This window comes from Aulonocara sp. 'chitande type north' Nkhata Bay, linkage group LG18 (genome assembly GCF_057382095.1).
Source record: "Aulonocara sp. 'chitande type north' Nkhata Bay isolate Kocher_YH1m ecotype deep benthic linkage group LG18, A_spYH_male_GT1.1, whole genome shotgun sequence".
Lineage (NCBI taxonomy): Eukaryota > Metazoa > Chordata > Actinopteri > Cichliformes > Cichlidae > Aulonocara > Aulonocara sp. 'chitande type north' Nkhata Bay.
The window spans coordinates 12,904,466-12,929,141 of NC_141361.1; the positions used below are offsets into that span (position 1 = coordinate 12,904,466).

Sequence of the window (24,676 nt, forward strand, 5' to 3'; positions counted from 1 at the left end):
CGGTCACTGTAACATCTAAAGTGCTGAACCAAAGCTGGTACATATTTAAACATCACTGTTCATACTGGACCATGTTTCTTTTTCAATCATCAGGGACCTCTATTCCATCTTGTTCACACTTCCATCACAGGGTAAAGCCTATAGTCTATTTCCTAAGTCTGAATCACGTTCAGTAGATCCCTCTAATAAGCACAGGTCAAATAGCCTCCATAAATCATAAAATACAGCACTTTTCCTCTGGTTTCACTGCAGCTCTGCAGTAATGCTACAAGGAGCCAAGATAAATTGTTATTACTGCTCCTATAGTAGGAACCACTGGTAGAAAAAAATCAATTGTATAATCACTTGTGGACGAGAGGAGGAAAGGGCGACATTGAAGTGTTCCTCCATTTCAGGTTATTCCTCTCATGGAGGCTTAGAGCTGCTCGTAACCTGGGTAAGGGGCAAAAGAGAGAAAACACTGAGAAAAATGATTCATACTCAACAGCTCTCATCCAACTCGATCACCCAGCTGTAAGGCATAAGGCAGGTATGCAGCTCTTTGTCGCTGGCATTTACAGTTCATTTGTTTCCCAGGAAGTAATTTTCATTAAGAAAACCAATTTCCCCTCAAGTCCTCAACATGAATAATAAACACAAACTCTTGCAGGGAGAGGGCGAGAAACAACGATTCAGATCAAACTCTTCTAAGCAGCGCTCTAAAATATTTCGGGATGCTCTTTTTTGTTTGGGCTCCGAGGTAAGAGGTGTCATAGTTTGCAGAGCATGTCGTAATCACTCGCCTTAGGAGAATACTGCTAGAGAGCTAATCATTACCACTCTGCCAGCTTGTAGAAGCGGGGCACATTTCTTCTGCACAACTTTGGGCTGTTTTTGTCTGTGTGGCTGCTGCCTGTCAAACAAGCCACCACTGGTTGAAACAGCAAGTTTACATCAAAGCCGCTCAAGTTCATTTTGAAGCTGCAATGAAAGATTCAATGCTCTCTCCCTTTAATCAGAGCACAACAGCACTTTTTGCTGCATAGCTTGTTTACCTGAAAACAAGCTGCATTTCGCTAATAGATTTTTTATTTCATGTATGTGAGTTTGTGCACACGCCCTCTATCTAATGTAATATTAGGAGGAATTAACATTATATTCTATATTTATGCTTAAATATGTACAGGTATGGTCAGAGGTTTACATGGATTCATCTTGAGCATGAATGTCATGGTAATTTTGGGCTTTTGATGATTTTTTAAAAAACTTTTCTTTTTCCTGGGTGGAATGATTGCACAGAATATATCTTTGATGAACCGGGTGCACAAGTTTGAATTTAATTAGGATTTTCTCTAATCCACACAAGGTCAGAATATACATAGAGGCTCAACAGTATACATACACTCAAATTAGTGGCCTTGATGGTTCTACGGTGTCAATTAATCTCACAAACCCAAGACCTATTAACTCGTCATTAGTGATCATGATTGACTAGAACTGCTAGTTTCTCTGTGACAGCTCTCAATGGATCCACCAATACTCGGAACAATGGAAAAGACTGAGATTTACACAAACCATGAAGATCTATTGGAGCTAAAAAAATAAAAAAAAAACCCTGTAGATTCCAAGATCATCAGTTCAAACAATTATACACAGGTAAATGGTCTTCAACTTATATAAGGCTTCATGCAATTCACTGTGCTAATGCCGTGGCTCTAGGCCTGGCAATGACAGTCTGTAGTTGGTTAGTAAATTACCGATATTTGACTGAACAACAACATTTAGATGAATTATTATGAAATTTAGTGTAGCAAACAGATGGTCGCCGCCACTCAGGCTTTTGCAGTTATGATTATTCTCGTCTCAAAGCTCAGGTGAGCACTCTCCCCAAATATTCACTTAGCAACAGTTAGCAAACAAGTATTGTTTGCTAACTGTTGCTAAATCATTGTTCACAAACTGAATTTGTAGTCACACATGTATACATCATCATAACATGACAGTGTTCCCACTGGGGCGTCCCGCTGCAGCTGTAATCAACTATCTTCTTTTGTTAGAAAATTGTTGCTACATAATTATTCTGTTGTCCAGTCATCTAAGAGTGTATTTTGTGATTTATTCATTTATTTCTTTGTTGATGATCAAGAATCTATCTGTATTTTTACTGTGCTTAAATACAGACGTTACAGAAATGCATGTCTGCTGCACAGTTTGCTGGTAAAGAAGGTAGTGACCTAAAGTAGGCCAGCATTTGATTACTTCTGATCAAATGCTGATAGCTCATCTTTAACATTCACAGCAGCACTCGGTCCACCCCCTGGAGCGACTAGATCAAATTCTCAATTAGTCTTGTTGTAAGTGTGCCATTGACCTTGAGAAGGGCCCTTTTTTTAAGCATAGTTCCTGGTTTGAATGTTAAGCCTTTCAAGTCACTTGAGGATAAATAGTTTGTGAAGCATACACAGCAAGTGAAGAAATGTAGAGATGCAAGACGACAGATATTATACATAACTAACATATGATAATTGAGCTGCACGCTACTGTGTCTGTTTCTTTTAAATAAATTATACTGCTAATGCAAATATTTTATGTTAAGTCGCTCTCAATAGCCTTATCTCTTGTTTACAAACAAATGATTTACAACAGATGCGTTCACGCACACAAACACACAACTGATTCATGGCTTCTAATTGGCCTTTAATGGAACCAGTGTGTGTTAATAAAAATCAGCTGCTCGTATCTTTTTAGGAGTGGTGAACCGTGGGAGGAAGGGATTAAACTGGTTATTAAACAGGTAAGATGCTGGAACCCTGGGGTGATTAATTCCACAGGGACCACCTTTCACAGTGAAAGTAATTGTAACAATTCCCAGCCTGAGCTTGTCTCTCTCCACCCCAATTCACTGTCCCTGGTGCAGAATTACTGCGCAAAGCTAGAGACAGAAATACTGTAGCTCTGCTAAGCGGAAAAAGGAAGCTGGAGTTGCTGAAGTTAGAATTCTTAAAATGTACACTCAACAAAAATATAAACGCAACACCTTTGTTACCACTCCCATTCCCCATGGGATGGACGTAGAGACCTAAAATTCATTCCAGATACACAATATAACCATCCCTCCCAAACAGTGGTCACAAATCAGTCCAAATGTGTGGTAGTGGGCACATCTGCTATATTGAGATAATCCATCCCACCTCACAGGTGTGCCACATCAGGATGCTGATCTGACATCATGAGTAGTGCACAGGTGTACCTCAGACTGCCCACAACAAAAGGCCACCCTGGAATGTGCAGTTTTGTCTCACAGCAAAATGCCACAGATGCCACAAGCAATGAGGGAGCGTGCAATTGGCATGCTGACAGCAGGAATGTCAACCAGATCTGTCGCCCGTGCATTGAATGTTCATTTCTCAACCATAAGCCGTCTCCACAGGCGTTTCAGAGAGTATGGCAGCACATCCAACCGGCCTCACAACCGCAGACCTCGTGTAACCACACCAGCCCAGGACCTCCACATACAGCAGGTTCACCTCCAAGATCGTCTGAGACCAGCCACCCAGACAGCTGCTGGAACAATTAGTTTGCACAACCAAACAATTTCTGCACAAACTGTCAGAAACCGTCTCAGGGACGCTCAACTGCATGCCCGTCGTCCTCATCGGGGTCTTGACCTGACTCCAGCTCGTCGCCGTAACAGACTTGTGTGGGCAAATGCTCACATTCGATGGCGTCTGGCACGTTGGAGAGGTGTGCGCTTCACGGATGAATCATGGTTCACATTGTTCAGGGCAGATGACAGCTGAGAATGTCCCAGTTCTTGCATGGCCAGCATACTCACCGGACATGTCACCCATTGAGCATGTTCGGGATGTGCTTGACCGGCGTATACGACAGCGTGTACCAGTTCCCACGAATATCCAACAACCTCGCACAGCCATTGAAGTGGAGTGGACCAACATTCCACAGGCCACAATTGACAATCTGATAGACTCCATGCGACGATGTGTTGCACTGCATGAGGCAAATGGTGGTCACACCAGATACTGACCGGTTCTGGGTCCCCAGACCCCCAATAGCACAAAAAACTGCACATTCCAGGGTGGCCTTTTGTTGTGGGCAGTCTGAGGTACACCTGTGCACTACTCATGATGTCAGATCAGCATCCTGATGTGGCACACCTGTGAGGTGGGATGGATTATCTCAATATAGCAGATGTGCCCACTACCACACATTTGGACTGATTTGTGACCACTGTTTGGGAGGGATGGTTATATTGTGTATCTGGAATGAATTTTAGGTCTCTACGTCCATTCCATGGGGAATGGGAGCAGTAACAAAGGTGTTGCGTTTATATTTTTGTTGAGTGTATTAAACTCAAGTCCACAGTCCTGAAATGGCAATTTCAGACAAGAATGATCAGGGCATTTATTGAACAAAATGTTGGCTGTTGATGTCTCAAGGCATCAAGGACTCCTTTGTAACAAATAATTAATGCAAGCCTTTCAGAATACAAAGTCTTTTTTTGCTGATTTTTACCAAGTAGCATCATTCACACAAACTTGGATTAGTTTGGTCAACATCTGGGTGTGTGTACAGTGGATTGTGTATCAGTGTTTAGCTTGTTTTTAATTATGTTTTTGTTTTTATAACAGTACTAGGGCTAATTCAGTAAATTTACTAGTGCTCAATCTCACTTGCCACGTTATTACTGTTCACTAACCCAAATAATCAGCCAATCCCATGACGGCAGCTCTGTGCATTTAGTTATGTTGACATGCTCAAGACAGCCTGGTCAAGTTAAAACAAAATATAAGTTGTTCCGTAGTGTGGTGGTTTACATGTTCCCCTAACAGCTGAAATTTCCCTGGTTTTATCCTAGAAGGAGGCAAAAATCCCCCTTGTGTTAGTCAAAGCTAGAAGCTGTCTACTGTGATGACCTAAGGGAGCAGCTGAAAGCTATAATCGACAAACTGGGACTGAGAGACTAAGGAGAAATTTATGAAGCAACATTTTGGATGGTCACTGGTCACAGAATCATATTTACTTTTGTATTTTAGAATTTTTGTGTCTAAGCTAATGTGAAACTTTTCAATTGTTGTTTTGCACTCATTTAGCAAAAACAAAATAAGAATATATTTAAAATGGCATTTTCTTTTGTGCGTTTTGTGGAATGTGTTTTCATATTGATAAGATTTAACAGAAAAAAATTACAGCCAAAAGCACAACATCAACAAATTCTACTAGAAAATTATGTTTTGAACACATGTTTGTGTTATGTGCTATGGCTCCAGTACAATACTCTGGGCAAATGATATGCTATCTATCTAATAAATGTACCATCCAAGGTTTATAGCAAAAGCAGCCTTTCAGTCAAACATGCTTGCATGGATTAACTGAGAGGAGCTGCTACTGAATAAAATGAGAGCTGTATCAGGTCTGTAGGTAGCACATCAAAGACTCATATACTGTATTTTTAAATTTGAAAAGAAACATCCAACAATACTTTGCCCTCTGATTTGTCTAAATCACAACACTTGATGACTTTTTAAAGTGTTTGTAGCACTTCACAGTCTGAGGCCTATCATGGGATTGCAGCCTAGACAGAAAAATTGAAATGAACGAATTGAAAAACTGATAACAGCTGGCGGAGAGGATTGGGAATTATGATGAATATTCAGGCGTTCCTGAAAAATGAAGCTTTCTCTGCAATACCTCAGGAATCCCTTGGATAGTTTTCAAAGTTTTCAAGCGTTTCTCTGTAAAAACCTGAATGCGGGGGGGGGAAATGCGACTGATGTACTTGTCTCATAGTGTTAAGAAAGTAGTCACTGCCTTGTCTGTGTTTTCTCATCACCCTCAGTGTGGGGTGCCACAAAAACGCCAGCACAGTGCGCGAGGTTGAAGGCGCATTTTCCAAGATAGCTGTTTTATCTCAAGAACCTTAGGTGTGCAGTGATGGTGGTATCCATCACCTTGCGATATAAACAGTGTTGGGAAGGTTACTTTTAAAATGTATTCCATTACAGAATACATGCCCCAAAATGTATATTGTAACGTATTCCGTTACGTTACTCAATGACAGTAACGTATTCTGAATACTTTGGATTACTTAATATATTATCATGCTTTTTACAACAACGTGAATGTACTATTGCTGTGTGATTTATTACTATTACTGAAGGTCCGCGACTCCGAACTGTAGTAAAGGGACCTCTGACTAATACGGCGGGGTCCCTGTCGGCTCGTAGCCGAAAAATAGCTTTACTTTGTTGTGTGGGTCAATTTTTCTTGCGAAAGACAGAGAGAGGCGTTGAAAGACTGCTCCAACGGAACTTATTGTTTTCGGAGGAAAACACGAACACGGCGTACAGTCGAGTCTTAATAGCTTACTTACAACTGGGCTTGTCAGGCACTCTTCTTGGCTGCAGTGGTTATTATTATATTTACATGCTTCCAGCTCCCGTTTTTCCTCGATGACAACTCGTACCTTTCCACTCCCCTTTTTCTCCCTCCTCGCGCTCACAGACCCATAACGTGTATTAGTGATGGGTCGTTCGCGAACGAAATGGCTCTTAGAGCCGGTTCTTTGACGTGAACGACGCGAGCCGGCTCCTTATCGCGAGCCGTCACGTGTTTTTTTTTTTTTTTTTCTTTCTCTCAGCCTCTCTCTCGCACTTTTTTCCGCTGCACTCTGCAAGCGAGCCTTGTGCTTTACGCTGGGCAGAGGGGGGGAGGGGCGGTAGTTACACTCAGTAGCACAGGAACAGAGCCAGAGAGAGAGAAAGAGAGGCAGGGACAACAACATTAGAAAGGTATAGTAATCATCCACAACTATTTTCGGTTGCAGATGATAAAGGATTCAGAAAGTTTATTCATGCAGGCCCATATGACAGAGAATATGCATGTTCTTTTTGTTTTCATATTATAATTTATATTTAATTGTGTTGTGGTTTGCAGTGTTTTGTGTTGTTTTCACTTTAAATTTGTAAAAGAAAAAAGCTGAAAATTTAAATAGTTAAAACTTGAAATGTGAATAGTTGATTTTTGTATTATGTGATTTATTTATTACATTTTATGTGGAGTGAATAAATAAAAGTATATTTACGGTGGCCCCTAGAGACAAAGCACATACAAACTTCAAATCACGTACGAACTCTGAAGCATGTACAAACTCCAAAACACGTAAAAACTCCAAAACACGTAAAAACACGTACAAACTCCGAAGCACGTAAAAACTCAGAAGCACATAAAAACTCAAAACACGTACAAAAGACAACAGAAGTGCTCCAGGATGCTGGGCGCAGTGTTGAGCCTTTGTTATCTTGTGGCTACACAAGCCAGCAAGTACCAACGACCGGATTTGGTGTGTGGTAGTAACAGGTAAATGAACTTTTTTTTAAATTATTTGAATATATATATGAGTGCCTGTGTATAAATACACAAACAATACACACATGCTTTCAATTGTGTAATTTAAGTGATCTAGTAGCTCTGCTTTGGAAGTTCAGTTCATGCTAGAAATGTGTTTTGGAGTTTGTACGTGTTTTGTCTCTAGGGGCCACCGCATATATTTATATATAAACATATATAAATAAAACCACTTTTTTTACGTTAGTAATTCCTTTTGTGCATAATTTTATATTATTGTTAATAATAAATTAATTAAAGCAACAAAACAACCTGAAGAGCCGGTTCGGAGCCGAAAGAGCCGGCTCTTTTTAGTGAGCCGAACCGAAAGAGCCGGATCTGTAAAAAGAGCCGGAAATCCCATCACTAACGTGTATGGCAGTCCATTCTCCCTGCAACACGGACTACACTGCCCATGATGCTACATTCTTTAGAGCTATGCTTGTAGCATTCTGCCTGTTAGCTTAGCACAACAACAACAACGAAAAGGCGCTCTCTCACCCAGGAAACACACAGTCGCAGAGAGAGAGAGAGCGTCGCCCTGTAACCATGGCAACCGTAACGCTGCCGCCTGGAACAACAGAACGTAGCTGTCAAACAAAACCCAAACAGTCCTGACCCGCGACAATATGTAACAGGAAAGTACCGCAGTGTAATCCATTTATTTCAACAAAGTAACTGTATTCTGAATACCACCTTTTTAAACGGTAACTTTAACGGAATACAGTTACTCATATTTTGTATTTTAAATACGTAACGGCGGTACATGTATTCCGTTACTCCCCAACACTGGATATAAACCAGTGGCGGCTGGCCCATAGGGGGCGCTCGGGCTCCGCCCCCCCAAATGTGGACGAGTTAAATATATATTTTTAAAAAATTCATCAATGATAGTTTTACTATGTGTGTGCCCATATACAGCCAGGCGTATTTTAACATTTTCACCAGCTGACTCATTAAAGTTCAACCAACAAACGGTGTTTTTCTTCTTCTGGGGCGCTCGTCAAAGCGCCCTTGATATGCAGCGAAATAGCCTATCATTAAATGGTTGCCAGGGGAAAATAATAAATATTTGACCTATCAGCGTCGCTGAATTAAATGGTTTGGGGGCGCTTAAAATTGCGCCCCTGCAGAAAACGCGCGAAGATTTGCTGTTCTAGAATTTTACCTCAGTCAGTATCCTAAGTGAGCTATAAGGTCAGAGAGAGACGATGGCAGCGGTATTGTTAACGGTTGAGGCACAGCCTCCCCCAAATTCGGTTAGATCGCTTCTAACCTACCCTTTTACACAGTTTACAGTTGTTGTTTTCAATAGTTATTTTTCATTCATTCAAAAAAAAAAAAAAAAATAAATCTGTTCATGTTCATTTTTACAAATCTATACAAATGGCCAGAATATGGTTGTTCATTTTAAATTTAAATTAAAATTGTGTTGTTTGATGTACTCATTAAATGGGTCATTTTAGTCGATATCATAAAAATTGCCCCCCCTGAGATTTTTTTCAGGAGCCGCCACTGATATAAACCATAAGCACCATTGTTTAGTAGCTGAAACAACTCGGTGCCTAGTCAAATATTTTCAGTAGTGACACCGTTTACTCTTATCCAAGTTTCTAGGAGTTTTCCTTTAGTTTTCTGATACAACAGAAAATGCTTTGAATTCTAATTGAATGCAGTATTGTGCTTGTGGCTACTTTTCCCATTGGGAGGTGTCCCCAGCCTGTTATTCATCTTTCAGATTCTTTGAGTTGTTTTTTTTTCATTTGTTACTAAAGGACCAGATAATGGCAGACTGGAATCGTGTAATTGCTCCAAAGCCGTCTGCGTATTTTTTAGGTGAGTTCAGCGAAGCGTAACAGAAAGAATGTCTTCTTTTGTGTTAATAGAGTGACTCTGCATTTCTCTGTGGCCCACTCTTGTAAGATTAATGATGGGGGCCAAGCCCTCCTTAAGGCTCATTCATTACCATGGGCTCATCTCCCTTCAGACAAATATAACACCATGAATCACTATTCTCCTGTGCCATGTAGGTCTGTGGACATCACTGGATCAGTTTGCTGTCTGCAATTTCCTATTCAGAAGCACTGAAAAAGAGATAATTGTGTGTGCCTTTGTGGCTTTGAGGATATTAAAAATTCTACATGTCCTTACAAGATGGGTTTTTATATCAACCTGGCAAGTAAGAAAAAGGATCTGTTGTAAGGCTCTCTCGCCATCCCATGTTTTGTTTTGTTAAACAAACATGACATTGGGCATGGGGCAGCATGGTGGCACGGTGGTTAGCACTGTTACCTCATAGCAACTGAGTTCAATTCCACCATCAGGCCAGGGTCTTTCTGTGTGGAGTTTGCATGTTCTCCCCGTGTTTGCGTGGTACTCTTCCCAGTCCAAAGACATGCGCTTTGTATGGATAGGTTAATTGAATTAATCTAAATTGCCCATAGGTGTGGATGCGGGAGTGAATGTGAGTGCAAATGGTTGTCTGGCCCTGCGACAGACTGGCGACCTGTCCAGGGTGTACCCCGCCTCTCGCCCTATGACAGCTGCGACCCTGAAAAGGATAAGTGCAAGCGAATGGATGGATGGATGGACATTGGTCTTCTGCAATAATGTGTTAACATATATTGAAACCTACAAGATTAAAACTAGTTGTTTACTGTTGGGTAGGTTCCTCTCATGACGCCAAGGCAGCTCTAACCCTGCAAAGTATCAACATGATACCTCTGGGAGTGCTCTGTAATCTCCGAGTGTCCTCAGATATCTCCTAAGTGTGATTGTGGAATACTTTTCCCATTGGTGGTGTGCTTGGTTTGCAACAGTGTTTGGGTAGATGGTATGTCCCATAAATCCAAGGGCTCAAGGTTTCCTGGCAGAACATTGTATCACAATGATAATGATAACCAAGGTTGCTCACCGTTCAGTGGTTTTAATGTTGTGGCTGATCAGCATTTATGAAAAGCACTGGAACAGAATCAAGTAAGAGTCTTGCACACAGTTCCCTATATCATGTTCAGTCTACTGATATACTGAGAAGTATCACAATATAACGAATGTTCTTCATAGGATGTTTCCAACAGTGTCCAGTGAGAATGTTGTTGCTTAGGCTCTTCAGATATGAATGTAATGCTGTAAAACTTTTACTTTGTTAGTCCAATTCCATGCATTCATTTTATAAAGCATAAATATTTGTAGATTCAATGGACCAAGAGTAAATTCAATGTTTCAAAGTATGCAGGTAAGTAGGTAAGTAAAGATGAAATAAATACAATTATTGAACAAAGCATCGCTTCAGCAACAACAAGTTGCTTCCCCCAATAACAGAAAGTAATGGGCTTCAATCAGTAATATTCTCTCCACTTCTTTTTCACAAAATGAGCTTCAACCATCAGGATCATGAAAGATTTAATAACCTATAATAAATCTTACAAAAGTATAGATGTGCTTCAAAAGATCTTCAAGTCTTTGCAGATTTTTCTTCTCTGAAACATAGGGTTTGAGTTCAAATAGAAGGGTGACTTATTGACTCAAGCATCATCAAACTGCAACCTATATTACACCCAAAGTGCTTGCAAACTTTTGGCAAGAGATTACAGTGTGATATGTTTCTGTACAGGGTTGTGATTGAATCACAGCTGTAGTCCAGTTGGCAACAATGATATTGTTACTTTTCAGTATTGGCTGGCTGCACAAGTTGGAAAAAGGGAGTGAGTCAGAGATGTGATCGAGGTATAATGGAGTTCTTCACAGGTCAGCGCAGAACTATTGACCTCTCAGTGGGTTCTCTCTGTCCTCCGCTCAGCCGCCACAACATGCACCTCTCATCAGCAGTCCATCAGACCAGGGTTTCCAGGAAGAGCTCGGAATTTCGAATTGTACTTTCATCCAGCTGCTGTCCCGTTTTACAATTTCAATTTCTCCTTCCCTCAACAGTCACTGTAAACTGTGGCCAGCAGTGCTCTCATGCATCAATCAAAATAGCAAATGGTTGTGTAATGAGATGAGATGGCTGCATACAAAATAACTGGCTGGCTTCCAAGCACATTAGTCTCTGTTACAATTTTCTCCTAATCAGCAATTTCCCCTGCTTATCGTGCTCCATTTATTATTCTCTTTTACATTTGCATTTTACATTTCGGATATAGGAGGAAACACTGAATTAGAGGTTATCCCTACCAACCCACACAAATTGAATTGTTTTTACCCCTCCATGCATATTTTCACAGCAGATGATTTGTATCCACTAGAGGTGTTTTACCCAGTGGTGAGCTCATATTGTAATTCCAGGCAGGATGACAGGCTCCATGTTTTTCTCTGGTTCTGTGCTGCTAGATTGCTCTTGATGCATTTGTAGAAAGTAACAATCACAACACATTTTTAGGTGTACTGGAGCTATATGCGTGTGTCTCTATGTGTGTGTGTTATGAAAGTGTCTGTATGGGTGTGGGTGTAGTTTAAGGGACAGCAGGAAAAGCTGTTGCAATGTCAGCATCTTTCCCGGAGGAATTTAAAAGGTGACTTTATCGGTGATTAAATACTTTTAAAGCCTGGGAGATAATCATAGATAAAGTTTGTGCAGTGCGTGTGCAAAAAGTGATAAGCTTAGTGTTTACTGTCAACAAACCTCATGTAAAAAACCCAAACTAGCTGTGTATTAATCCACACCAGAGCTTGACGACTACTCTACCTTGGTTGTTGCACTTAACCACAAGTTCTTCGCTTCTTACTGAAGATGGAAAAACTGTATAGATGAATTACAAAAGTTGTAGCAAGTTTGAGTTTTCGGCTGTGGATCTTTACTCACTAAAGCCTTCTGCCCTGTCTGAAGGTCTTACGTTTTCACTGCAGAAGCTGCAGACAAATGTAATGATGCCTTCCTCAATTGGGTCTATCCCTAATGTAGCACTTCTACAAAATCCAGATGAACTATTAGCCTTTTTCAAAATTGAACGTCTTTCCATTCTTCCAGGAAAACCAGAAAGTTTAAATTGAACACAACCCTCCGGCTAAATAATCTCACTCAGTCCCCAGTGCAAGTGAAATCCTACAGTCTTTAACTATACTATGCAGAATAAGGATCAAATGTAAAAATTCAAGAAGGCAGAGAGAAAAGGGTGCAAGATGATAAATTACCATTGCTCAGTAAGACTCATTTTAGTGAGTTTAGTGAGTTATATCTGTTGTCTGTGGATGATCCAGTACTGATCCTGGGCCTGGTAGTGACTGAATAATTGTTTTGAACTTAATAAAAGCAAAATCTCTCTTTAAAGACAACAACTGGTACAGAATATCACTTGGTAATTTTTAATTTTCACTATAAACCTTTACTCATGTGTTTACCTACTTGATGCGTACCATGCCAATTGTTCAGATCCCAGTGTCATCGAAATCCATTTTTATCAAATGTTTTTTACAGGAAAGCTTTGATCAATATGTGTCCAACCGTGTGTCCTTCATTAGGCTGTGGAACACTGTATTACCTCAGCAGAGTGTTGTTTAAATGTATCCTGTTTGAAGTTTCAGAGCTCTATTTGTAGCTGTAATATTAAAATATAAATTCTTTATAAATCTGATTGGATTAGGGAGCACTCAATCAAAAACTTTTGTGCAGATCAACAGTCAAATGACATTTCAAATTCTCCTTTTTACGTGAGTGCACGCAGACCCTGAAGCAGTCCATGTTAATCAAAGCTAATGAAAGTTAATAACCAATACACAGAAACAAGTAATTTTTCCTGTGTTGAACTTGTTTAGTAGTACAGCCCTCATAATGTCTATGCACAGATTTTGTCAACAAAATAGTGCCACTGCCATACAATGTGACCATAATGGCTACATCTCACTTTTATAAAGTTAAAGATAAAGAACAAGATCACAGATGGATGTGGTATAAAAACCTTTTGGCAGAGCGAGTGGTGTCAGGCCACTGAAGGATGGTCTTTAGTTGGAAACTAGTTTTCTGTAAATCCATCCTGTTAGTGTGTGCAGAGCTATAGCTAAGAAAAACATTTAGCTGTGTTACTTGGTCATAACATTAGTAATGTATCTAAACAAGGTAGAATTCATAGTTTTCACATAATTTAATCATGGACAAATTAGCATTGCTGATCCAGGGATATTTTATGTTTTTTGTTTGTTTGTTTGTTTGTTTTTAATCTCTGAGGATAACATAAAATTAACATTTGGTTTTAGATGAAATATATTAACTTGTCAGTGGCACAGTGGTTCCATGGTTAGTAGTGTCACCTCGCAACAAGAAGGTCCTGGGTTTAAATCCACCAGCTGGGTGAAGCCTTCTTGCATGGAGATTACATATTCTCCTTATGGCAGCATGGACTTGGTCAGGTTACTCAAGCGTCATCCCACAAGTTAATTTGCTGCAAATAGGAATAAATGTCTGTATGCGCCCTGTGACACACTTGCAACCTGTCTGGGGTGTACCTCGCCTCTCGCCCTGTAACAGCCGAAATAAGCTCTTGCAACCATGAATTGGTTAAGCGTAATAAAATTGATGGATTGATATTAACTGATTTTTATTGAATGAATGTCCATGAAATTTGGCATGGGCACACATTCCTCCCTCAAGATGAATTGTTAAATGTTTAGTCATTCCTCTGTCTTCTTCAGGTACAAGCTTCATGTCTGCACAATGCTTTAGTTTGAGGGTAGGTTGATATACAATGGTTAGCAAATTCATTACACCATCTGTCATGAAAATAAGAAAACACAGAAATCTGTCAAAAATGCGTTTAACACAAAAATAATATTGTTATTTATTAATAACAAATTGAATTCACATTTATGTAGCTACATTTGAGCTGGCACTCTGGACTTCTAATAAGAATACGAATAATGTAGTTTACTAAAACTGCTGATTTGAACATTTATGGATAACAGCAATAGTTATATTTTACCATTATAAATATAATTTCACTTAAAGAGCTTGCACATAATTACAGAAACATTGAAAAATAATTGTGGTAATTACCATTACTGTTAATTTAAGCCAGCTGTAGCACAAACCTGGATGGTGATCTAGTGAATTTGCTAAGAAATGTATATGAAATGTGTTCATTTTAATCAAACTGGGTGTTTTCTCTGCTGTCAATCGAACACCACCAGCACTGGTAGTGATGCATATTGTAAAATATAAGCTTTCCTTACAGAAGCCTGCGCTTGTGTGCCTTGAATAATGACAGCAACAGCTGGTGAATGAAATTTTTCACAGAACTGTTTCACGAAACTATTTTATGCTAAATATCTGTATCTTACTGAGCCAACATGTATCGAGCACAAAAAGGTTAATTTGCTCTGCCGTGGCTGGTGTTTGACAGTCATTTTAGAGACAAATGCAAGGTGGCTTGTTGAGTGAATAGGGGACATACAAGTGAGGTTGGTCTCCATTTACTGTGCAAGAGAATGGATGCTCAAGGACCTTGACTACTCAGAAGAGCACCAGCCGAATATTGAGAGGATAAGAGGTAGACCCATGTAGTAATTTGTAGTATTCATGCTACATTACACAAGCAGTTGTTGAGTTAAAGCACTCTAAAGAAGCAGATGAAATTGTAACTGCTGTCCTGGCTTAGAACATATCTGCCAGTAAAGGGTTTTGTGAAATATTTTTTTTCTTACTTAGATCCTTTTTTATTGCAACGAGTGGATGTAAGTTAGAGCTTCAATGTGTCGTTAATGTCCTTGGAAAGGGTTTTTGTGTTTTGTCAGTGTACCCTCAAAGAAAAACCAGCGCTAGCAAGTGCTCCCAGAACCTTGTGTTTCCAATTACTGTCTGTATGGCTCTTTTCAATATAGAAAGAGAAATGTTCCTGTGATCACAACGTTCTTGTAATGACAGAGTGAACCCATCAACAGGGTGGCGGCAGAGCCAGCCGGCATTAATGAATCTTCAACGTGAGACACAGAGCAATTACATGTGATGTTACTATGGCTTATTCTTTTCTTGTGGAGAACCATCCAATTATCAGTTGATCCGAGAGTTTCCAGGGAATCACAACAATTGTCACTTGTAATTTTGTTGTCGCTCACAAGATGAGAAATGTAACTTAGCAACAAAATGGATGGGTTTACAGGACTGTGCCACACCAGGGCAGTTTGTTGTTGCACTCTAATTAGATCTGACAAGCATGTCAGCACAATTTCCTGCCATTGTTTCTTGCTTCTTTAAAAACAAAAATGCACTTTTTGTACGCTTAATAAAAAACAGAGAAACAGTAAACAGTAATTGTCACATTATTATCAAATACCAGAAATATTATCATAAGTGTTGGGCTGACAAATTGCTGGTCCCTTTCTTTTAAATTTTTCTTTTGTTTCAAAGTTTAGTTTAAAACATCTGCCATCTCTTTTTGTTTGTGCGTGCTGTATTTTAATTTTTAGGATGATATCTGAATTTATTCTTTGAAGATTTTCACAAGTCTTTTGACTTCCTGAGCCTCCTGTAAATCAAAGTGACTCTGAGGAAAATCTAGTCAGAAAGTCCAGGTTGGAGAACACTTCTCTATTTGTGCTTTTTGTCTGATATCACAGGAGTAGGAATAGATTTCATTTTTCCTTCAATAAACTATTGTTAGAATTTCATAAAGAAATCAGTCAGCACGAGCCACGGTGGGTTCTCGGCCTTTGGATGATTCTGCACAGCAGCTTTTGGAAATGAGTCAACCTGGGTGTGTGGTTGGGACGATACCCGAACAGCTGCACGTACGACGCAGAAGGAGAAAATGTTCTACAGTGAATGTTTATGTTGTGCTGTTTTCCCTTTTTGAATATGCAAGCATGTTTTGTGTTTCTACAAAGGTACCTTGTGCTCCGTTCTGAAACTATATGCCAGATTCTGACTATGTTGGATATTTTAAGTTGAGTGGATAATGCATACATTACTCTGTATTTCAACCTGTCACTCAACTTCAGCTCCTTCACTTCTCCCTGTTTTTGATGAGCAGGACACTAGGGGGCACTATGTGACCTGCTGTCTCCTTTTTTATTGTGGACTGGTTTCCATTGCAAACTGGTAGGCTCCAGTTCTGTGCACGGACACTGCGCTGTGTGACCAGTGTTCCCAGAACCACACTATATAAGTGGGAGAATTGCAGACATACTCCCGGAGGCAATGCTACATTTCATACACGGAGGAGTTTGAACACTTGCACTGCAAGTCATCAGATCCACCCACACAATCAGAACTAAATGAGTGAAATGATTCTTTTTCTGCATTCACTGTTTTTAATTCAAACCTGACCCAGCCTTAATACATAGGAGAACTGAGGGGAAGCGTATTCATTTCTTTTCTCTTTTCAATACACTTGCATTTTGTGAAAAACAGTGTTGTAATATAAGCCTAGATGATTTTATCATCAGAAATCTGTTCAATATGTCAAGGAATAACTTTCCACAAATTAATCTTTAAATTATATAGTTTATATTCACTGACATGATTTTATATAAGCAATGAATATTTATTTTAGATAAGTCTCTTTTAAAAAGCTCTGCTCTTGAACCAGTGCATTTTCTCGCCTCATTTAAGGCACTGGTTTTATAAGCCGTCTAATGCAATAGCAGAATTACTCCTGTACTGCGTGTTTTAAGCCGGACACCTACCCTTTCTATACATAAATGCACTGCTATTTAGATGCTCTCACGCAAGTGGGCTGTTCTAACAAAAAAAACAAATAAATAAATAAATGGTGAGCTTTGCATGGAATGCTCTTATACAATGTCTTCTAACGGTCATAATTGTACTGATATGCGGGTCCCGGCTGATCCGTGCATGAAAAAAGACAGGCATGTGGAGGCATGCAAACCTGTGTGGATGCAGAGTACATGCTGTCAGCTACAACACAACTATACATACTGTCACACTTAAGCACCTCTGTGCTTATCCAGCTGAACGGAAGAATGTCTGGTATGGGAAGCTATATGATATTGTCCTGGCACACGAACACAGAATTTCTTCTTTCTTCCTTCTTTCTTTTTTTCTTTAAGTTTATTTATTCCTGAATAATGCCTCACTTTGCTTAATCAACCTTATAGCATCTGCATAGATGATGCATGTTGCAGTTCATGCTTATAGTAAAAAAAAAAAAAGAAGAAGCTATTTAGTTAAGCATTAATGTCAAACCTTCTATCATGTAAAGGTTTATGGTTTTAGGAGTGTCTGTCTGTCCAGCTCTATTCTCATTTTCCTGTTCTCAGTCTTGTGTTAAAGCCTTTATTATGCAATGAAATCTTTGCTGTCTTGGTGGCAAACCTACTTAATAAATTGGCCATAAAACACAGCAGTTGTCGGTTTTTGATTTTGACTTTATAGCACAACCGTTATGCTTTTAGTCGTACTAGAGAAGATAAATACAAGAACGTAGTATGCATGAATAGATTGTCACATAACATAAACAACGCATCCTTCCTTTGGTTATCTTTTAAAACAAGTCATATAATGAGCAAGATATTTTTGCAATGGAAGAATAAAACAGCAAGTCTGTCTGCTCTCCTTCAAGTCAATTCTTTTTTTTAGCGAGGGAGGGTCAGTACAAAGAAGAGCAGCTTGCTGTTGTCGCTTTCTGTTATCTTTCACTTTCTCTTACCATTTGCAGTGACTTCTGCATAATCTGTGCTGCGACTTAGGTGTCAGTTTCACTATGTAACACAATGGGAAGTTGGGAATCAATAATCTGCCAGTGAGTGTGTGAGAGAAAGAAAGACAGAGACTTTGCATATATCCAGCAGAGTGAAGAGAGTAATTTCCTTTCTTTGGAACAAAGCACTGATCCCTAGAACACAGCTCAGTGTTTAGACAGAAAGCACAAAACATTTCACACTCCATAGCCTCCACATTGGGGACCACTAGCCAGCACAAAAAAATACATTCTTAAAGTCATTGATTCAGCCAAGTTCTGAAAACACTGCTCATCCTGGTCTACTTCAACTTTATTCTTGTAAATCCACTTTTTGTGCTTTTCCAAAAGTATAATTCTCTTTTAAAATATAGACACTGTTCTGCATATGAATTCACTGTAACTATGGGACATAATATACTAAGTGACATGTTACATTTTCAGTTGGATGGATGCATTTCAAAACTAGAACGACTGGTTGTTCTTTTGTTGATATTCACATATCTGTACTAGTAGCTACATGTGTCCTGTCTTTGGTGGCTTTGCATGTAGAGTACAGCGGCTTTTTAGAGTGCTTTCACTGAAAACAGGTCCCCGCTGTGGCTAAAAACAACGCTGCAAGAGTCAACCCCAACAATAAAGTTGGCTGTAACTAATGTAGTCGTATTAATAATTAATAATTACATTTTTATGCCTCCATGCAGGCGACAGCCTTCACCATCTTGTAAAACTTGACAGCCAACAGTGGGAAAAGTTGAATTTTCAATGTACAACATGCTTCCAAATTCCTCTTTTTTGACGATAGTCATGTTTGCTTGTTGCTCGTGTTGAGTCTTTTGACAGTCTGGCAAGGCTGCTGACACTGAAGTTCCAGATGTCCAGAGCTTTGCACCAACATATAAAAGCAAAGCTATAGAAACAAAGAAATGTCTGTTCTTTCTGCATCCTCCTTCTGTTTCAAGTCCACAAGACCACATTGTGATGTGACTGGATTCTAAATTAGTTTGCTAACTTGTTTCAGATCTGGTGGGCATATGGATTCATGTCGTGACTCCACTGACCCTGCTATCAACATTGCATATTTGCTATAAACACTGAGCCTCTTCCTGTTGTTCAGTTGTGAAGCCATACTGCACATGTGCACAATGCACCATGCTTGCCTCTCTTTACACCTTTCTCTCACAAAGACTGGACCAATAGATAACGTGGGAACAATTGCATATTACGAATCTGTTGTTTGTGTAGGCGTAAACATAATGAACAAAGCAATATCGCAGACACAGTCCTGGTAAAACATAAGTACATTCTCTTTGAATAATAAGGTTTTACGTATCAGACCATGATAACAGCAATCTGATTGATAGAAGGTCTTGAAATTGAGTAAATACAATCTTAGATGATGAACAACACATGACACATTACATCACATCATTTTTTTTAATTAAACAGAATTTAGTCAAAATGCAGAAACAGCGTGTGAAAAACTAAGTACAACCTTACTGTTCCCATATAAACTAATAAGGTAGGCAGCCAGGTGCTAATTGTCAAATACATTTGATTACCTGATCATCAGAAAGTGTGAGTACATATAAAAGCAGAAGCTTTGGCAGTTTTCTAGTCTGTAGTATTTAGGTGTGTTAACATGGTGCCAAGAAGGAAAGACATCAGTAATGACCTTAGAGAAGCAATAGCTGTTGCCCATTAATCTAGGAAGGGCTATAAGGCGATTTCCAAACAATCTTATTCAGTGAACAAGATTATTCACAAGTGGAAAACATTCACAGTTACCAATCTTCCCAGAAGTGGATGTGCCGGCAGATTCCCTCCGAGGTCAGACCTTGAAATACTCTGAGAAAGTGCAAAAAAACCAAGAGCTACTTCTCAGACTCTGCAGGCCTCAGTTAGCATTTTAAAGGTTAAAGTTCAATTAGAAAAAGGCTGAAGAAGTATTACTTACTTAGAAGGGTTGCCAGGAACTGTCTTGTCTCTAAAAAGAACATGGCAGCACAGCTTGGGTTTGCAAAGTTGCATCTGAATAAACTCAAAGAATTTTGGACCAATGTCTTTTGGACAGACAAGACCAAAGTGGAGATGCACAGTGCCACATTTGGTGAAAACCAGAGCATATCAGCACAAACTACGCAGGACTGGAGGTGATGGTTTGGGGTTGTTTTTCAGCCACAGGACCTGGCCACTTTGCAGTTAGTGGGTCAACCATAAGGTCCTCTATATACCAAAGTTTTCTGGAGGTGCACTTTGACTTCATTTTTGTGAAATAAATGATGATATGTAATATGTCATGTGTTCCTGTTCATGTGAATTTATACTTCAATAATTTCAAATTATTTAAGGACCAAATGAGTTTTTATCCTGACGTACAAAACCTTAGAGCTGACTGAGAGAGGATGCACTTTCTTTCACAGTGACTGTATATCTCATCCCATTATTAGACCGTGCCAAAATAGCACCTGTTCAGTTTTCTATGACAATCTGCAAAGAAACTCGAAATAGTGGAGCAGTTTGGGTGAGAGTACTTTTTCATACTGCTGCCTGAGACACAATCACCACCATACTTATCTGTTTCAGTAATTTAAAGTCATCTCCCAGAATGGGTTCAAAACAGCATGAAATGACACGCGAAAAGCAGAAAATTAGTTAACATGACACTTCAGATGTACTCAAAAGTGGCATGTTAACATTTAAAAAGCGTGTTTGGTGTTGCTGCAAATGACTTTTTGGTTCATCACATTTGCACCAACATGAATAATAGATTCATAGTCTTTTACAAATTGCCATGAGGTAGGCTTGTGTATATTCCTGTGTGACTAACCTGGGCTCATGCATTTCTTCCCTCGTCTGTAATCAGCAAGCCGTTTTAGCCCTCAGTGCTGCCACTGAGGAGAACGATGGCAAACCTTCTTGCATATCCAGAGAGAAGACATTTCTGTCCAGTTACAATTGTTTCTGCATTGCTTGAATTGGATCATCAGCCATCATAAAAACATTCAAGGTCACTTGAAGCACACATCTCGTTGCTCCTAACATTTGCTTGAACAATAACTAAACATTTTATCTCTGTATTATTTGTACTTAAGCTTTCTTTCCCCCAGTGTGTATCAACATCAAGGTGTGCCAGAAAGAGTTGTGTTTATGTGTGCATACACTTATAAAGCGTGAGTCCTCTTGTTGTATCCTCAGGGGTTGATGGCTGAGCTCCTTGGGAGGGGTGCTGCAGTATTTACCACCTGCTATGAAACAAGCCTTCTGTGCAACTGTGATAGTGTCATATGAAGTGAAATGAAAGTGACGCCTCTCCATATCAATGCGTCCCGTTTTTAGAATAATCTTTCCGTGGCATTCCTACTTTTATTAGATTGTGTACAAGTGGTGAGCAGGGAGGCGAAGCAAGGAGACAGAGCGGGGATGACAGGGAGCAATTGTCACGTTCATTTCTGTATGACAAGCTGTTGGCTCCTTGGATTATTTCCATCGACTTAACAAGTGAACTCAGCTAACATTCATATTTCAATATCACTTTGTTTACAAAATCTCCGCTTTTCTTTTCTTTCAAATTTTCATCTTGTATACATATAAAGAAATAACAAGACCAGAAGAGCAGAGACAAGATTTGCTTGGTAAATATCATTTCACCTTCTTCTTGTCTAATTCTATTCCTTCTTTTATTTTTCTGCTGGCCGCAGTACATCACCAACACTAACTGGACCGGTTTCTTATTTAGATTTGTCTTTGCCTCTCTGACATTTTTGCACTACCCTGGTTTTATGTCTTTGACTATTGTGTGCTGAGTAGATCTCGACCTGTTGTTGATCTAAAATTATTAGTTTTGTAGTATTCATTTGAGTGGGAATTCTTTGTTTTTTAAATAGAACTGTGGAAAAGTGTTGACCTACGTCCAAAGAACTTGACTTTCTTGAGATTATTGTTTACTCAAGCCTCATCAGAAAAGAAAGATGGCTGTCAAGAAACCATTATAAGGAAGGGAAACAGGGGGGAAAGGTTGATTTATGCCAAATTACACAAGAATTGGACCTAAAATCAGTGGCAGCGGACCTTATTGAAGTCTTCTATTGAGGTCTGATATGAATCCAAATTGAAATTATTGGTTGTCATTGGTATATCCTGGACAGTGATCAGGAGAGAGGCACAACAAGCTCATCCTGACATAGAACAGAACAAAAACCAGCCACCATCCAAAGAAGAGCTTTCAATGTACACCAAGAAACTATTCCTGAAAACTACTTAAAGAAATTTCAAGAAAGCTTGAAAGAGAGTTCAAGTTCTGTATATCCATGTATGTTTGGGTATGTTTGAATACATTTCTGCACCAGGTCCTCATTTTTCCAGCAAAATATAAAGAAATGAAGGATGGCTCAAAACGCATATATTTCATATAGTCAACCAATTTGTATTACCCAAGTGCACCATGGTCTGAAAAACATTCGTGTAGAATGTTTTTCTCCTTGTTTTTACATGAAGGGGGATTACTCTTCCTCAAACATGAGTTCCCTTGTCAAATTTCGCATAGTCTGCGCTATTCTAGGCCAAATCCCTCTCTTCGCAGTTGAATAAATTTATAAAAAGTCTACGCTCTTTAAAAATGTCCCACAGTGCAGCTAAGAAACACTGTGACCCTGTTAACATACACACAGAAGTGTTCTACTGTCTTTCTAACGCGTGCATGCTGTACACTGTTATATTGTTGCATCAGCTGCTGCTGACATCAGGACAAATCTTGGAACAGGCTTCATACTTCTGATTTAATTCTGGTTACTGTCCATCCCATTATGTGTCTGTCATACCACCAGTTCACTACTGCTGACATATAGCTTTACTGACGTCAGCAGTCCTTTCTGGTCACATCTAGGAAAAATATGAAAGATTATTGGAATTAAGAGACTTTGGTGTCTTGGATGCTTCAAATCTCTTGTAAAGATGCTCATGCAAGGACACAGGGAGTGGATTAGATTCCAGCTAAACATTGAGAACTGGAGGAAAATGCAGTAAAGCTGACAGGGAACAAGCTGTAAGTTTGGTGGTGAGCGTGATTCATTGGACTGTTGACCTTCCTTTAAGGGAGATGATGAACAACCTGGTACCAGACCCCAGGCATCAGGCCCTGCTCTCTCTCTCTCTCTCAGCCGTCTGCAGCTTCACCTTCAGCTCACATTTAATCACTCTGGCAGCCATCGGCTGATAAATACCCGCCATATGGCTACCTTCCTCACCTCTTGCTCCATCCTGCAAAACAAACAACAAAATGTCAGTGCTATGGCAATGGTGCCACCTAGACCTTCCATAAGCCCAGTATCTCTTCCAATTTGCACTGCACATACTACCCACTCAAAATAGCCAGCATCGTTGCTGACAACGAATAGAGGAGATGAGAGAAAAATAAGTGCACTGCTGCCCTTGAAATATTATAGGCATTGCACCTTCTTAATTAAATAAGCTTTTTGAAATAAAACTTTTAACAGGCTGCTGCTAGCTTTTAAAAAAAAAAAATCAATTAAAAATTCATGTTTGATAAGAAAGACTTTGTAATCAACTTCTCAAACCCAGTCTAGGGTCAAGCGTCACTGCTTTCTTATCAAGACATGACGAAGAGCGCCCCAGGAGCTCACATTTAATACGGTCCTCTGGTGGCAGATTGAGAAAACATATAGATATAACTATTAAAAGTCATAGACCATTTCTGACTTCTGCTCAGCTCTGGGATGTTGCCTGGATAGGAGTTAGCTTGGGGGTCCTCTACAGAATACCTCAAGACACACTTAAAAGGCTAAACTCAGAAAAAGTTCCAAATGAAAGATGAGCCCGTGTGGTGAAAACCCATGACAAGAGGTTCACAGAAAACCGAGAAATGTTAGTTCTTTAAAGATAAAAGGATCATTTATAACTTTTACTTTTTGATTGTGTTCTTACTATCCAACATTAATTAATTGCTCTCGGTTTCTACATTCTGGTCAACCATTTTTATGCGGAGAGTTATTTTGCTGCTATAATGAGACCACCCTGTGAGCAATTAGGTTTCTTAGGTTTCCTTGGAAACACCCATTAATTATGATGCCTTAATATGAATGAGGACATTATTCTGCAATACTATGTAACATTTTAATGTTGCTATTTAAATGCAAATTTTGACTTAATGACCCCAATTGATTTGCAATGAATAAGTTCAATTTCAATGTTTGTATGCCTTTTATGTGCATTGAAAACACGGAAATTGTTTCAGCGTTGCGTCATGGTTACTCATTTTAGTGCACAAAATAGTATCTCTGTGTATTATGGAGTCATGCAAAGTAGCTGACTGTTATAAATACAGCTACTTCTTTGGTGAATTAATTTTCAAATGAATTCTGTGTAGTTAGTGTCAAAATAATGGTGTTGTTAAATGGTCCCCACATAGTACTATCAATAATTAAATGCAACATGAAGGTAAAATAAAGTAAAACTGTAGAAAAGCTCCACTCTCAAAGAAATTCAAAATCTCTTCCATGCCCAGCGTCATGGTGGGCCCCATCACATGCTGATGAGCACATGCCTCAGCTGTAACCTTGGCCAATCCTCCAGTCCCTGCAGGGCCCGTGCCGGTCAGAATGGGGTGTAATACGACTAATCAGACACTTTAACTTTTATGTAAATCGCCC

General features: G+C 39.4%; 1 protein-coding gene across 1 annotated transcript in view; it reads right to left on the reverse strand.

Moving 5' to 3' along the window:
* The window catches only part of cdcp2 (CUB domain containing protein 2), a 45,079-nt gene extending 38,586 nt beyond the window's left edge, over nt 1-6,493 (reverse strand). Inside the window, exon 1 of the transcript XR_015126045.1 lies at nt 6,371-6,493. The gene's annotated coding sequence lies outside the window, so the exon portion shown is untranslated. The remainder of the gene's footprint in view (nt 1-6,370) is intronic.
* Nucleotides 6,494-24,676: the final 18,183 nt, after the last annotated feature.